General features: G+C 41.2%; 1 protein-coding gene and 1 non-coding gene across 2 annotated transcripts in view; both read right to left on the reverse strand.

Annotated features, from left to right (window-relative positions):
• LOC110840296 (putative G protein-coupled receptor Mth-like 1) overlaps window positions 1–16,406 on the reverse strand; it is a 174,924-nt gene that overhangs the window by 139,352 nt on the left and 19,166 nt on the right. The gene's annotated exons all lie outside the window — the stretch shown is intronic.
• On the reverse strand, window positions 7,882–7,974 carry TRNAY-GUA (transfer RNA tyrosine (anticodon GUA)). Its single transcript has 2 exons — window positions 7,938–7,974; window positions 7,882–7,917 (listed from the first exon to the last, which is right to left on the reverse strand). It is a non-coding gene; the product is annotated as a tRNA-Tyr (tRNA).

The following is a 16,406-nucleotide window of genomic DNA, read 5'->3' on the forward strand; positions in this document are numbered from 1 at the left end:
GATATTGCATTGATCCTTCGCCCGCCCTCAAATTCTGATGATAAATATAGGTCATTCCCTCAGGGAAAGTTTCTGAGATCTTGTTCTGGAATGTTCGTAGGTAGCTAGGACAACGGAAACAAGAAATGCATCCAGAATGCTGGTGAAAATGTTTAAAAAGCATCGTCGGATGAGATGGTGAATAGCGATGAATGTAAAAGGGAGACAAGGACCTACATTTGCCTCGAGTGCCTGTGTAAAACCAAAAACACGTCAGCCGGGACAGTGGTCATGGGCAGAGATTGAAGCAAGTTGTACCAACTCTGAGGCAACCTGACATCTGCTTTCTATAGCTGTAGTCGATTGTACATCAAAGCGGAGTTCTGCTTTAACGCCTCCATTTCCCACAGCTTTAATGGCGTAGTGGCTGCAAGATTTCTGAGGAGAAGAAAAGATTCCAGGAAAATGTGCAAGTTATGTTCAGGCTGCTTACGATCTGGGACCGCTGATGCACTGGGGTCACGGATTCGAATCCCGCTCGAGGCAATCGTCTTTCTGAGTAATTGTGTGTTGCGTTGTCCTGTACAGTTATCCTCTTGTTAGCAATTCAGTGAATCACATCATTAAGAACAGGAAATGGGAGAAAAAACGATGTACACACAATGCTTTGTACAACGGGGTTAAAATCCAACTACACCGAACATCACGCGTCTGCCTAATTTTAAAGGTTGGAAATTTTGGGGGATGGAGAGAGCGCACAAAGGCCTCATATGCACGGGCGAGGATATTCCACAGAACCGTATCTCCTTTCAGAACAAAATGTAGACTAATCACTGTTGCCTTCCGGTAAGCACGCGGGATCATTTTATCCTTAGCTGCCTCCATTCCCATCCGAAAGTTACGAAAAGATGAACGCTGGATTGGAGGCTGTGTGAATGCCAAACACCATACTCATACAAAGTGAATTTGGTAGTTCTTACGTGTGAGTACTCTTCCGTGATAAAGAAACAAGATGGATCTGCTTCATTTTCAAGGAATTGTTGAATTCAATTTAGAACTGTCATGCCTGTCTTTGAATGCTAATATGGCATCTGTCCGTCCGCATATTTACTCGATTTCACTCACATTTAGCATTAGGGCCTATATGCCTACTGAAAGTCGTTTGAGAAATATACGGGTGTCCCAAAAGACGTATACACATATTAAATTAATGAAATTAAGACATTTTAATAAGCTAAACCATTACACACGTCTGCATTGGCACTTAGAGAACTAGCTATTCTAGCGCAGGTGTTTAAAATGACCACCGTTAGCTTCGTGGCTCGATGACAGCGGTGAGTAGCCGATTGACAAGTGACCACAAAAGTCGTTGCTGTATGTACATGTTTTTGCGACATTCTATATTTTGACCTGCATTGGTTAATTGTATCAGCTGTTTAGACGAAACCGAAACTCTACCAGTTTTATCACAAAAATCTCAACATACATAAAGCCACAGAAACTTCACTTGCAATTGATACGTGTTTTTCCTTCAGATCATGTTTCACAGGCCACACCGAAGATACAGCTACTACATATACAGAATGGCGCATAATTAACATATTTAAAATAACTGTATTTTATTTATTAATTTTTTATATTATTTATTATTCAAAAATAAAGTAGAGGTTTGAGAAATTATTATAAACCGCTATACAGCCCAGTAGCGTGCAGCAATTTCTAAATTTCTTTGACTCAAAGAGAATTTCGCAGGAATGTTAACACCCGAACGGCTTCAGGGAATCTTGACGAAGGACTTGCGTCCTTTTCCCGTACAAGATTCAGCTGCTGCAAGAATTACGGCCAAAAGATCATGAAAAGCGTCTAGAATATTCCAGATCTTTCCTACAGGTGATTAATTGCATGCCAGTGAGGACAATAGAAAGTGTTGGTTGATTGGTTGGTTGGTGATAATTTTTAAAATCTGTTTTCAGCACATTAAGCCGTATTATATTAATTAATTAAGTAAATATCAGTATTTATTTCAATTTGCAGTACTGCTTAGATTTTCCATTCATTCTTGACAGGTAATTTACCGATCTTTTCATATATTAAGAATTGTAACTGAATTTAAAAGCAGAAGACAAGATAACAGCTTCGTAGTGAAACATAATAAAAATGACGATACGTGTTTCACGAAACAACAGTCTCATGTCACGATACGCCCAAAGATACAAACAAGTTCGCATCTTGAAGAGTAATTAAAGCAGCTGTGGAGACTGAAGTCTGTACAGATCAAACCAACCATCACAACAACTGGTTCTGTAAGCAGACACTTAAGCAGAAGAACAAATGAAAGCGCTTGTAATTTATAATGTTACCATTGATCCAGAGATCTATGATCACTGATACCTGCCACACTGTGAGAAGATCCTCGGTTAATCCTAACCGGACGACTTCAACCGGCATGGCTGCTTGACAAAAGACGGCGCAGATATATGGGAGTAAAGCAATTATATAACCTAGAAATACAACATAATAAGCTCCCAAATTTATTCTAGCATGTTTTATTCCTAACTGTCAGTTCACAGTCGCGCGCTGCCTTGTGATATCAGGACAGTAGGTTCCCATTAGGATCTAGATAATGAGCCACGTATCAGCTTTTTTCTTTTTTAATAAGATCGCAGATTACGTCAGAACTTAGTGACGTTCCTTAGTAGGACTATTTAATAAAAAGAGATGATGGGTTGGGGTAGGGAGGGGGAGACAGTAACGATGGATCGATGAAGTTGCCTTCTTCAAGTGGAGAAATGAGTAATAAAAAACCAACGGCTGGCGTTCTTGCGCGCTGCAACTGATGACGGGCTTTGGGGACGGTGGGTTCGAATGAGACTGCACAGCAGAAAAAAAGATAAACGATTAATATGAAAGAAATCGAAGCGAACGAAGAAAAGTGACAAATAGAAGGAGAAGAAAGTACTAGGAAAAGGAGCAGACTAAAAAATTACGTATACGGGGAGAACGAAGAACGAAACAAGAAAGATAAGATGGAGACACGACAGGGGAAACAAGAAAGTAACAGAAAATTTTACAGAAGAGTAACAGAACTTCGCCTGTGACCTTTGGAATGCCTAATCCATCATCACAGCGGATTCCCCCACGTTTTTGAGCAGCTGGCTGGGGATTCCTCACACTGAATTGCCCCCTCGCATGTAGACCCTCGTGTAAAGCGCCCGTGATTGTTGTTAGCTCTTGGGATGTGTCGACAGTTTTAAGTTCTAGGCTGATTCATGAAAACGGTTCTCGAGTTGCTGCAGCGGGCAGACGGATAGACAGACATGACGAAGCTGACAGGACCGTTCCTTTAAACTTTACGTTGCAAACGTAAGATTGTACAAAAAAAAAAAAAAGGCTGTCACAGTGTAAAGGCACCGGCTCCATTTTGGTCGATCCGTCCACCGTGTCCGCCCGAGGGTCAAGGCTTTTTGTGGATCAAAATTATAATAAGAAGCCTCTAGCAGTGGCAGAAGGTAAGCCAACCGACAGCAACATATGCTTTGTTTCAGAGTCACATACGTCGAACATCTGGTGTCGATTTCAGCATTCAGGGTTTTTTTGGGGAATGTTCACAGTTCGAATCTCGACCAGGCAATCCGATATCTTTTATAAGACTCTTCGTAATATCCCTCAATACTTCCAGAAAATCAAGCACATGGCAACCTTAAAACAGGAATTTCTTTTTAAAGTCCTTAATTCGTTATTTGTGAACATCACACACTATATAAACTCTGCAGTTACTGAGACGTAGAAATATGTTCCCTCATGTGAGTTCACTTAAAATCAGGCTTACTTAACGATTGACACTTTCTTCATTCGACTTACGTGCTTACACGCGTAGGCCATTTTAAATTGGTCTTGTCCTTAAGCGCCATGTCCTGAGGACACGCGTTTCTAACTCAGGCACTACATGAAGGTGAGTGGTTGGCTTCACGCTCCGTCCTCTTCCTGTTGATGGAGGCATTGGTAGTCTTCGAAAAAATTAGAAACTAATTTCATATTTTCACGGTTAATCGCCAGAGAAGATTCCATTGTATCCGGAAGCCGGAAAGCGTCTGATCTCCGTTGCCTAGCGCTCAGATAAGCACTGGAGCCCAAAGAGACAATAAAAAGTCAGGAAAAATGTGTGTATGATCACAGCGACTACGATGACGACGCTGCAGGGAAATCCAATTCCAGAAAGAAAAAGGCAAGGGAAGAAATAAAGAGGGCCTCCATATAACAAGAGGAAACACACTTGAATAGAGAACAAATTCAGGTGACAATAGGTGAAGAAGTTGTGCCAATACACAACAGGAGATTGAGTTTACTAAGAACTGTCTAAACTGCCTAATCGCAGAACGGAGTAACATGACAGCAGCATTTAGCATCACACGTGATTCGAAAGAGAATATTATATTATTATTATTATTAAGTGTTCTGTCTTACGACAGGTCCATTGCTCTGCCCAAAAAGAGCTCTCCAGTTGTCCCTATTCTCGGCTTCTCGCTTTAATTCCTGGAACGTCATCTTCTTTCCTTGTTTAAGGTCGTCGGTTAGCTGTGTCAATCTTCTTCCTAGTCCTCTCTTTCCTTCAACCTGGCCTTCGGTGATATCACTCATTAATCCATTCCTTCTCATAATATGTCCCAGCCAGTTAGCTTTCCTTCGTGTAATCGCCTGCAGAATGCTTCTTTGCTCGTTGACTCTCCTCAATACTTCTTCGTTGGTCACTCGATCCGTCCACCTGATCTTCTCTATTCTTCTCCAACACCACATTTCGAAACTCTCCAGGTATTTCTGTTCCTTCTTCCTGAGTGTCCAAGTCTCTGCTCCATACAGCGCGACACTCCATACGTAACACTTCACTAGTTTATAAAGTATGAGAAATCAATGGAGTCAAGTCATTATGTTAAAATGTGAGGCTGGAGATACAACGCGCTCTCTGAGGTTTACATGGGGCCTCGGCCTAATCCGTTCCAAGAGCTAGGCCTGGGCCTGGATGCACCGATCTCAAGTGGTAAGGATCTATTGACGTATCGACGAACAGATACAAGCGTCGGTTAAGTAATAGACATATCAATTCCTCGTCATGACTGTACTTAAATAGTTTGTGTGAGTGAGGATTGGTAAAATAAGCATATCGAATTTTTTTTAACAACTGATTGACTCCGCAGACAAGAGAATATGCTACGGATTTTTTTTATGTTTTGAGAAAACAATTAATGGTCTCAGCCAGCAATATTAAACATACCGGTACTTAAACGTTTATGATATTAATGGATTTTTGTGACAGTTCTATTGAGAAACTGACAGTCTTTCAGCTATTCTAGAAATTACACGTCTTTTGTGGAACCCGAAGGTTAATTTCGTCAGCCCACTCGACATCTTCAGGACTTGTTTCCTTTAAAGTCCTTCCATTTCATCATTCGTAATACCATTTTTTCATTAGTAAACATTAAGCTGATAAAGCATCATTAAATAAATTATCAATCAACAATACGTAGCCTAATAGAAGCAGTTGCTACAGAGTCGTAAAATATCGGAATATGTAATGTTAAGTTCTCAATCCAGATAATGCCAAGAAAGTTTTGAGGTGTGTGTGTGTGGGGGGGGGGAACTTTCGTGCGTGCGTGCGTGCGCATGTATGTAAGCAAGGAAGACCAACGATCGAAACTTCCGCGATTCTGGAGCTCACACAAACCGTTGTAACGTCGTTTGCAAATGAAAATTTCATTTTAATGGGAACAATTTGATTAGGCAGTTATAAATCTAGTTTGTGTTGTATTGTTAGTGAATGGCGAGGCTCGTGTTCAAATACAATGGAAAAACGCGTAACAAACTCGAGACGGGTCGATAGACTGACGGGTATTTACGTAATAAAAGGTGATTTACCGGTGCAAAATTAGTACAATACGCAGGGCAGATGAACTACAAGATACAAGCCAGCTCGTTCAGGTGGTTATTTAAAACGCTTCGACCACTGAACGCTGTACCACAGTCAGTCCGTTTCTCAACATTTTTCACGTCGAAGTCCTCCACGAATTACAATAGGCGTACTTCACGACAAAGTATGTAAGCCGATTACAAAAAGAATATATATTAGCTACGTTTAATTTCGGGTGCTGTTACGACTGAGTTTGTTTAGAAATTCATCTATAATCTAGAAACAATTGGGAAGCTGTAATTCATGTAGAAGGCTTAATATGACAAAATTGTAGCTTTCTACAATATTCCTACATTAAACTATAACTTTGCCTGAATACCACGCTAGTCACCCGTATGTGGGACAATGAGGTACATAATTCACACATTTCTTAAACAAGAACTAGCTGGAAATGAATGCTTAGCGCCATAGTCCAGCCGCTATAAAACATCTTTCATAAAAGGCTTAGGGAAACAAAATTTCAATACCTATGTGAGTTTCAATCTAAATCGACCCAGATTCAATACAGAGTTAAACAACAGCCCGGAGGTTCTCAAATGTTTTATGGCAGATCAACAGTGCAAAATATTCTGAGATCGGAATTGGTCTTCGGGAATTTTTGTGTCTCTCACCAAAGCGCGTTTCGCATCTTGTCCGAACACCTTGAAAATGGGAAGATCTGACAAAGATGATTCCTCAAATGCTGAACTAAGATTAGGGGGCCATGCGATATTTGTTTTCAGTATTAAACATTAAACAAAGGCAGAGAGTGGCACGTATTCCTTCACCAATCTAGATACGATCCTAGTCGTGGGTCCGCTCTTTTGACCCGGAAATTGCGCGGCAAGGTATCAGCGACTGTCACAGACTAACATTTCGCAAAGTTGCCACTGCGCTCCGAAAGTGACGCACGTTTCAGGCCTTACCATGATCTGCCCGTCCTGGTACTTCAGAAACAACCACAGTTTCTGCTGGAACGTTGTACAATTTTTCTACAAGGACTTTGCAGCACAACGTTATCAGGCCTGATGCTGGCACATCCTTCCCACATGATTACTTTTTGTTCATATCGGTGAAGGAGCTCCTTCGCAGACGCCAGTTCGAATGTTAAGATACTATCATGAAGGCTGTGCAATGATTGATCGTTGTCTCACCAATGGAACAACTGCATCCACCTTGGTTTTGATTGCGTTGGAAAAGCGACAGATGCAAGTATTTTGTGGCTTGTCGATTCTGTATCCCGTCGCGTGTAAGCCTAGTGAATACGTTATAAAATGTCTCTTACAGGTTTTTATGCTACATTTGCTCCCATAAACAGACAGCCAATATGTCATAGAAACAAGACAAGTCGCCAAATAACATAATATGAGGAAGGGTGCCAACAACTTCTGAAATAAATTAACTTAAACAAATTAGGATCTGGGCGCAGAGCGGAACAATTCTGGAGCGTTCCCTCTTATTACCAACAGTTTCTCACTTCGTGAATGGGTAATTTCCAGCCTCTCCTATTTATAATAGCGTAATGTAAATTTGCTCGGAATCAGTCCAATCTTTCTGGAACTGAAATAACAGCTTGAAAATCGACTTTGATTAATTATCTCAAAAACCTATTAGAGTTGCAGAGTGTATTGGGGCAGTTTTATCTTTGTCTACAATATCTGTTCGAGATATCTTTCACTCCAATAAATATTCAGCGAGTAAAAGTATCCGTTGATGTTGTTGCCCCATTTTTCCAAAATTGGAATGCGTCGGCAAACTGTAGGGAAAGGCTCCGACACCAGTACCAGATTTCCATGAAAACGCATATGCCTAGGGGGTCCCGAGTATTGCGAGTGAACAGATAGACAAGACGAAGGTAATGAGTGTATTATTTCAACTATTCTTTGTGAAAATGTAAAAAAAAGTCTCAAATTCCATACATATGGCAATGGTACATAAAATAAAACAAATAAAAAAAAATTTCCTCCGGGCCGGATTTGAACCAGCGACCTATGGATAACCACAAATTTGAAACCAACTACAGTCCACCGCTCTACCAACTGAGCTACCAGAGGATCTTATAGCATACTGCAAGCCAAATGAAAGGTAAGTAACTTAACAATTTTTAAATGCATTATTATGATTATAATTATCATTATTTCTATGTTACTATAATTATTTGTTACTGGAGACATAAATTGCTCAAGACTGAGAAATTTTTAACACGACAATGGCCACTGAAGGAGGAAGATAAGAAATAGGGGAAAAGTAGAATAAAAAAGGAAGGATAAAAGGAGAGGGAAAAACACGAGCATAATAAGAACAAGTGAGGAAATGTATGCATAGTATACAATCTAGCGTGTATAATCTGTTATTGTCGTTAGATTTTAGTTTATGAATTGCGATGTCCAGGTAATCTCTTAAAATAGAGTGGAACAGGTTGGATGGACGAGCCAGGAGCTCCAGATGCATTTGATCAAAATTGGTGAGAGCATAAAAATCGATTTCCTTCAATTTTCTCGAAAACCGTAAGACTAGCGTAAAAAGGTCATTGCACATGAAATGTGTGTTTCATTTTTCTCTACAGCTTTTGTTCAGGACATTTTTCGCTCGGACGAATATTTAGCGAGTTACGCTCAAGATGGTGTCGGTTATTGTTACCCGACAAATTTCAGTAAAACTTCGTAATATGAAGTTTGATGACGGTGCATTTAGTTGTTCTCGAATTGTTACACGCGGATTTTCAGTCATGAAAAAGCTAATAAGCGCTATATTGCAACTTCTACTCGCAAGCACACAACAGATGTAGTCATACACAAAGGCAAAAACTCCAAACGCGAGACCCAAATCTTTAGAACGCGCTTAATACGTTTCTGGCCGCCACGGTTAGAACGCTGGCCTTGTAATCCTGGGATCTCGGGTTCGATTCCCGGCGGTGCCCGAATTTATAACTTGTGTTGGGCAAGGCCGTGGTCTAGGCAACACGGAGTTTTCCTCCGGGGGCTTCCCCGGTTTCTCCGTGGCATCCATTCACACACAGAAGAAGGCAATGGCAAACCACTTCTGGATCATCTGCCAAGAACGTATATGAACAGGTCCCAGTCCGAGAAAAGGATGGAAGGATCCTGTTCATATGGACCTGTCGTCAGACAGAACACTAAATAAATAATATAAATAAATAATAAGTTTCTGTCGCTGGAAAGTATTTTACAGTATAAACTTTAGAACGTCCGTAAACAAATTATAGAGTCTCATAAATAATCATGAATAACAAAACAAATGATTGTAAATTAATTGGATCTTCCTTTCAGCGAAAATAATGTTCGTAAATTGAAAAAAAAAAAGGTACAAATGTACGTGAATCGCTGAAGCGAAAATTCTTAAATCGGAAGATCTTATATCGAGGGACAGCTGATACTGTTGTCCGCTGGAAAGGGGGGGAAGGACTAGTTTTAGTAACTCTAAAGAGGACCAGATTGCTAATTCCACTGATACAAACATCTGTGTACCTAAATAATCCGTTTCTCGCTTGAACACATCAAAACACATCAGAAACTCAGAAGCCATTATTCCGGTTGTTCGAACCCAAACGCGTTTGCCATCCCGTTTATAAAGTTGACGCGTCGAACTCCAACACACGGAGGCCGTTGGGTTAGTTTCTCTCCTTCATAAATTTGTCGGTGAACCATTAATGTGGTGTGGTCAGTAAGAAGCCACTGAACAACCCGGCAGAGACAAACAGCGTTTAACTAATTCCGACGTGGAATTGAGCTCTGAACTTCTCAGGGGTGTCGCAACCCGACAATACAGAACAAACATCGCGTTAATCAGCTGTGCTTCAATTCTTGCGGAATCTGAACGTATTCGAAACGAGATCCAGCTTCACTATCGCACTAATTCGTACCACAATCAACCCTCGATTATGCCGGGGCGGATTAACGGGGGTCAATTTGGCTTAAACATGAATTTGCGAAAGTTAGAACTTTTAAATACGACAATGACATATTATCCAACGAACTAACCTGAATAAATTGTCGCTAAAACCGGAAATTTACGACAACAGAACGTTATTACCATCCGCTGGAATACTTTTGTGAAAAACAGTTGGTGTATACAGTATTGCATTTTATAAAACAGCCTTCTTGTTATTAGAATATCGTTAACAATTTAAGCAGTGAATATCTTTTCCTCTAGCCTCTGCGTCGAGACCGGCTCTGGGGCCCACCCAGCCTCCTATCCAGTGGGTACCGGGGTCCTTTCCCGTGGCTAAAGCCGGCCGGGGCGTGATGCTGACCACTCACCCCCATCTAGTGCCGAGGTCAAGGAAGAGAGGAGCTATACCTCCTCTCACCCCAAACGCCTACATGGCGTATAGTGGGACAAACTTTACATATTATTTCTTACATTTGCATGTTTTCGGGAAAATATATTTATATAATATAAAAAATAACTGTATATAACCTCTGGCGTTTAAGAAGAGTCGAAAATTACTAAAAAAAAAAAAAAAGCAGCACTTAACAGGAAATCCACAACTTTCAGCTCCTACTTTGTTAAGTCACTTTAATGCGATTAAGACACCACTGTAGCTTTGTTAATGGCTCATACATCACAGCTGCTAAGGACTCGTATACACTGCGGTAAATGTGTGTGTGTCTAGTAGGGATTCTTATGAGAACTAGCAGAACGTGAAAGAGCGATGTCTCTTGCAGAGTTCGAACCCGGAAATCTGGCGGGAGTAATGACCTCTAGATCCGCCTCGTTCACAGCCCACGAAGCAATGAGATTAATTAGCCGATTTCACCAAGCACAGTGGAAGAAGTTCTTTCGTCTGAAGGAGGCTCCTTACAGGATGCTGCTATTACATGTCTTGTGAGAAAACATTATTTCTCACTTAAGGATATGATTCTCATTTCGAGCAAAATATTGCAAAGCAAACGTACTGTTACTCAAACCCTGAAATCCCAGTGGTAACTATATGAACCACCTGCTTTAACAATAAAAAAAAATGTATTTATGGGGTTCGTATGATTTTCTGTGCAAACAGCAATTATTATCTGAAACACCATTAACAACATTATCTTTGTAACGGTGAAGTGATGTTTTCTTTGAGGTGCGGGCTGGATTCTTCGACTTCAAGACCACCTCGACACAGATTTTCTTGGTTTTCCTCTGTCTCTAGACAAATGCTGAGATGGTTCCCAAGTTCGAAGCTGCCACTGCATGCTTCTCATGCAGCCCTCCCAATTTAAATTCACTGACTTAATTTTCCAAATTAAAGCCTCAACATTCACCAAAAAGCAAATCAAACTACAGCTGTATTTTATCAAGCTGTCACTAATTATCACCCTAACGTCTTCACTCTTACTTAATCCTTACCAAAAGGACGAGCAGGTATTGCCCGGGAACCTTCTAATTTCAAGATGCTTTTTCTCCTACAGAAATTATGTCTCCTCACCAATTTTTCCTTTGTTGTATTCTCTTGCTATCCTTCCTATCTTTCTCTTCGACTCCAGAGGGTTTCAAAGGGTCAATCCAACGTCAGAAGACGTCCTGGAGCTGCTGATAACAATTACACACCATCGTAACGCAGACAACCCTTGCGACCCATTCATCTGTGCAACTCCGGGTTTTAGAACGCATGGCTCATTGCCTCCAATTCTATGTACGTCTTCGTGAAGACAGTTCATATCATCGCATAAGAAATGCCTCCAGCCAAACCAGACATTGCGTAAGAAGAGCACGAAACATTAAACAAAAGCAGATGGAACAAACACAGAATTGTCCCATCTGCACCGCACGGCCAGCGGATAAAAATTCCTGTAGCATCGATCGCTGTAATTCTTCTTTTTGTTACACAGCGCATACAACGGGAAAACACAATTACGTCAATGCTTTAAAGCACTAAATTTTGTATTTGTAGGTTTCGTATAATTCTCACTGCAAACAGCGATTATTATATTATACATCATTAACAACTTGATCAATATAATGGTGAAGTGACGTGTTTTCTTTGCGGTTCGGACTAAATTATTCATTATTAGTAGTAGTAGTAGTATTTAGACGAGCTTTTTATTAACTGCATTGCCACAAAAACTCTAGCCCCAAATACGAATTAAACGAATAATTCACTACCAATTTCTAAAGAAAAACTCAGCTTCGTCGAGATAAGTAGACTAATTCTGAAAGTAATGTCAGTCCAAGGAGAAAGAACCGCCATGTTCCGAGCAGCTCCTGAGGGCTTCCAAACAAGAAAGGCCCTTCTCTTCCAAAACTCGTTTGAAAAAGATCAGTAACAGCTTCATCGATTAGTCGCGTGGGTCATGTCTAGTTTCAGTTCCTTGATAAGAAACAAACTGCTTAAACGGAGGAAGTCTGCTCACCCCCTCCTCTAGTCGCCTCGATTCAAATACCACAGGCTACGAATCAATGACATCCTGTCGTCATGACTTTAGTTCCCATTAATTCGATCACTGTGGATCGTGCAGATAATTACTAAACGCATCAACAGACAGAGTATTACAGACCGCCGCGGGTCATCCGATGTTCGGACCGGTAGCCACGACATAACGAACGTGCCACACTTACGTAACATATGAGATCTATATCGACATGAGATGCCGGCAATTTCACGATTCTTTCTTCTTTCTCGTGGCTCTACAGTTCTCGGGCACTATCCAGCAGATGCCACCCCTTTAAAGCCCTACACTAGTAACTACACGCCCAACCTGCTTCAAAAATCAATCATTCTTTCATTTTTTAAACCCCCCCCATAGATTTCGTATGATTCTCGCAGTAAACAACGATTACTTCCCTAAACAGCATTAACCAGTTGATCTCTGTACTGGTAAAGAGTTGTATTTTCTTTGCGGTACGGGCTGAATTGTTATGTATACGAGCTTCGAAATCCAAGGGGTAAACCCAATGTTTCCGTCACGAGAAATAAATACGTTCTCAATAAAATCTTCTCGGGCAATCAGCCGCGTTAGCTGGTTGCCGTAGTAAACCGACGTTTCGGGAACAAACTCTGACCCCATCTTCAGGATTCTGATGTGACTGGATCCTCGGATTGTACTCGCCGCGAAAGTAAGAGATCTGGTCTGGGTTCTGCGAAACGAACAGGTGCAAACTGTCTTCCACATCACCGGCACTTCATAACAACCATATCATCTACCGCAGCCCCAACGAGAACCGAAGCTAAAGCATCAGCGTTAAGTAACATATCAAAACTGCGTATTAAATGGGAAAGGCGTGTCCAATTGGAAGTGAGAGGCGTAGCACACATTACGACAGTAAAAACTTCGCAACGCACGAATCAATCTGATAGGCAAATTTAAAACCTCTGTCTTGTATGACAAAAAAACGATAAACTTACCTTGTTACGTCTGTCAGAGAAATAAAGAAACTTAGCACCAGCAGATTTGTTTGTAACTTCCCAGTACCAGACCCTGAGCGTTCAACATTGTTCAGTAACCAAAGCCAAGAACCATCTAAGAGCCAACATAATGATCTGCTCCTGTTTTCCAGGATTTCTCAGCCAAAATGTTGTATGCATTCATCGTCTCCTCAATCACAGCTACATGCCCAGCCCATCGTAACCTCAAGTTTCACTACTCCAACAGCAATAAGCAATGTTAGTTGGTGATCACTTGCTGTTAAAGGGTTTCAGACCTTAAGGGATAATATTCATATGAATGGTGTTATAACTGTTGCCACGGTAATGTTAAGGGACTTCAGGCCTGGGAAATATGCTATAATATACGTTCATTATAAATCATGGAGTTCCAAATTATATAATATCCTTCATTTCCCACTGTAAAATTTGTAAATACATGTCGTTTGTGACCACACTTAAAGGTTTGGAGGTAATTTATTGACAATAAATCTTATCAAAACTTACTGTACGTTTAACAGATATAAATGTTTATGTTACGTATTGTCTGTGCTCATCAAACCACATTTCACGCTTCTATAAAGCAACACCTGTAACACTGGAAATCAGGTTGGACCGACATTTTGATTCTTCATCTATTTCTATAACAGCCTTCTTTAATAATTTTAAGTCACCTGAATGAGAAACGGATATTTCCTTACAATTCCCGCGACAAACAGGCTGTCACATAACAGTGGCAGCAGACAAGACGAGATTCCGGTACGTGGTTATAGAACCGCCACAGCGAACGGGAATTGAACCAGTAACACTACCGTTAGTGCAACTTGTTCACTCTTGGTAAGTCCAGCTGTGCGTCGTTCAACAACTTCATGAGCTAAAAGTCGGCTGGGGCCAGATCCCATCCACAGGCAAAGTTCTGTGGTGGAAAGCCATAACCTGGTAAGTGCAAACACTATTTTACAGTGGCCTTGGTGGGCTGTCACGGAATGATGGTGGTACAAAGCGTCATGGCGCAAGCCCATGAGTGTCTAAACCCTGCGAAGCCAAAGCAAAACATTTCGAAAGCCCGTGTGACTAGGCACAGGACGCCCCGAAGGAAAAGCAGGGGACTAGGCCCCAGGAAGCGATCGTGCTGCGGAAAGGCCTGGGTGTTAAAGCTCCAGAAGTTCCGGAGGGCTTTTACCTGGGGAGCGGCGTCCGCAGAAGTGACCAAGCCCCTCGATGACAGTCCCTGTGTTGTCAAGGTGTGGGCGACATAACCAGAGATGGCAGATGCCCAGGGGTTTCCAAGCAAGCGAATGCAAACCCAGGAGAAGCAAAGCATGCCTTGTGGACACACCCCAAAAAGTGTGGCAAGCCGTAGGGGGGGAAATATCTTCGATTTGCATCCTCGTGGATTCGTTTCGCTCCTTGGAGAAAATCTGGAGGGTTGCCTAGTTCCCAGGGGAGGACGAAATCTGAGAAACAGACAGACATGGACAAGCCCATAAGGTGTTTTTAGCTTACGCTAAAACGTAAACACTAGAAGAAGAGAATTTCTAGCAGGGCTGTAAAGTCGGTGCTAAAATCTCCGACTCCGACTCCTTCATAAAAGCTCAATATGTGTTAATAAGGGTAAACCTACTAAAATGGTAAATGGCACCATAGAAGATTTCATTACTACCACGTGAATCATCAGCCTACTTTTAGGACTTATAACCTATGTTTAAATATACGTCCAATGGTTATTGCAGAAATCGGTTGATTTTTAGACAGTTTGTACTCATAAGGCACCGGAGCCAAAGTTACAAAGCATTATTCCGACACCATGTGGCTAAACGCGTCGTTGAATCTCTCTAAGCGTGAAATTGTTCTTAAGATTTTATATCGAGGTCGGAGTCGGTACATTTTTACCGACTCCGACTCAACTACAGCCCTGTTTTCTACACCAGCTGAGTAACTTTCTACTTAACGACAGATCTGCATTTAGGAGTAAATACGTTTCAAGTGTTCCAATGCCAGCGAGGATCCTGTTTAACGCTTGCCGTACTGCAAGGCGCTCGTCCTGCATATAGCAAGGGGCCGTGGAAACGTCGCTACCCTGTAATGCAGCCACTGTGACCGATTCAATTTGTTTCCGCTAGCTACAGTCTTTAGACATCAATCAGGCTTCGGGAAATCTCTTTATCCCAACCCTCGCCTTCAGAAAATTGAAAACCTTCAGAGGTGCACACAGGAAAAGTTACACACAAGAAGAGAAAAGCAAATGGAAATGCTGCAATCCTAGAAACTCAAAGTAGGTTTACGTGGATCTTTATTTTTGGATATAATCTCAAACCTTCAGAAACATACAATATTTATAAAAAAAAAAAAAAGTATCTGTGTTCTTCAATCTATATTCTCTTGTTCGAGTTTTATACAAATAGTAAAGAAATAAAACGCCTTCAACATCAGGATTGATGTTGATACACGAACTTGTAACAAGGAACTGCGTCATCCTGAGGGCGTTCTGAAAACTAAACAATCATACGTATAAGCCTGTTTGCCAGTCACTTCGCGCGATTATAAAACGTGAACATCCTCACAAAAATATTCTAACATAAATGGAAAATCGAGGACATTTATAAGAAATAAAACTGGTAAGAATGACTGTCTTTTGGGATGTTGCGTAGTGCAGTTTGGTAGAAATTTCCGATGTTTCACAGGTACTTGGTGCGTACATCATCAGGGCGATGGAGCTTATTCGTAGTCCCGATGATATAAGCAGCCAGTACCTCTGAAACGTCGGTAAAATTCTACCAGACTGAACGGCGTACCTTAAATTTTACCAGGAACTCGGTGATTCGTAAGAGTTACAGGTCATCAGGTACTCTTCGCGTAGTGGAAGTAAGAGTTCTACGATAAGCTGGACACACAGACCGGGTGGCGGAGACAAGGTCATATAGAATTGCTTTGTAAAGAGATAAACTGGAAGATCAAGAATGCAATTAAAGGTTTAAAATTAACATTTATATTCCGGAAATAGGTTATGAGACGGTAGGCGTGTGGACTTGGTTTAGAATCGTGTGCAGTGCCGAGTTTTGTGACCTCAAGGACTCGAGTAATTCACAGCGTGTTACATAAAAACGTCAACGATCC

The sequence above is a fragment of the Zootermopsis nevadensis genome, unplaced genomic scaffold (genome assembly GCF_977971745.1).
Source record: "Zootermopsis nevadensis isolate Lab colony 2312 unplaced genomic scaffold, Znev_1.0 Znev_ptg000015l, whole genome shotgun sequence".
Lineage (NCBI taxonomy): Eukaryota > Metazoa > Arthropoda > Insecta > Blattodea > Termopsidae > Zootermopsis > Zootermopsis nevadensis.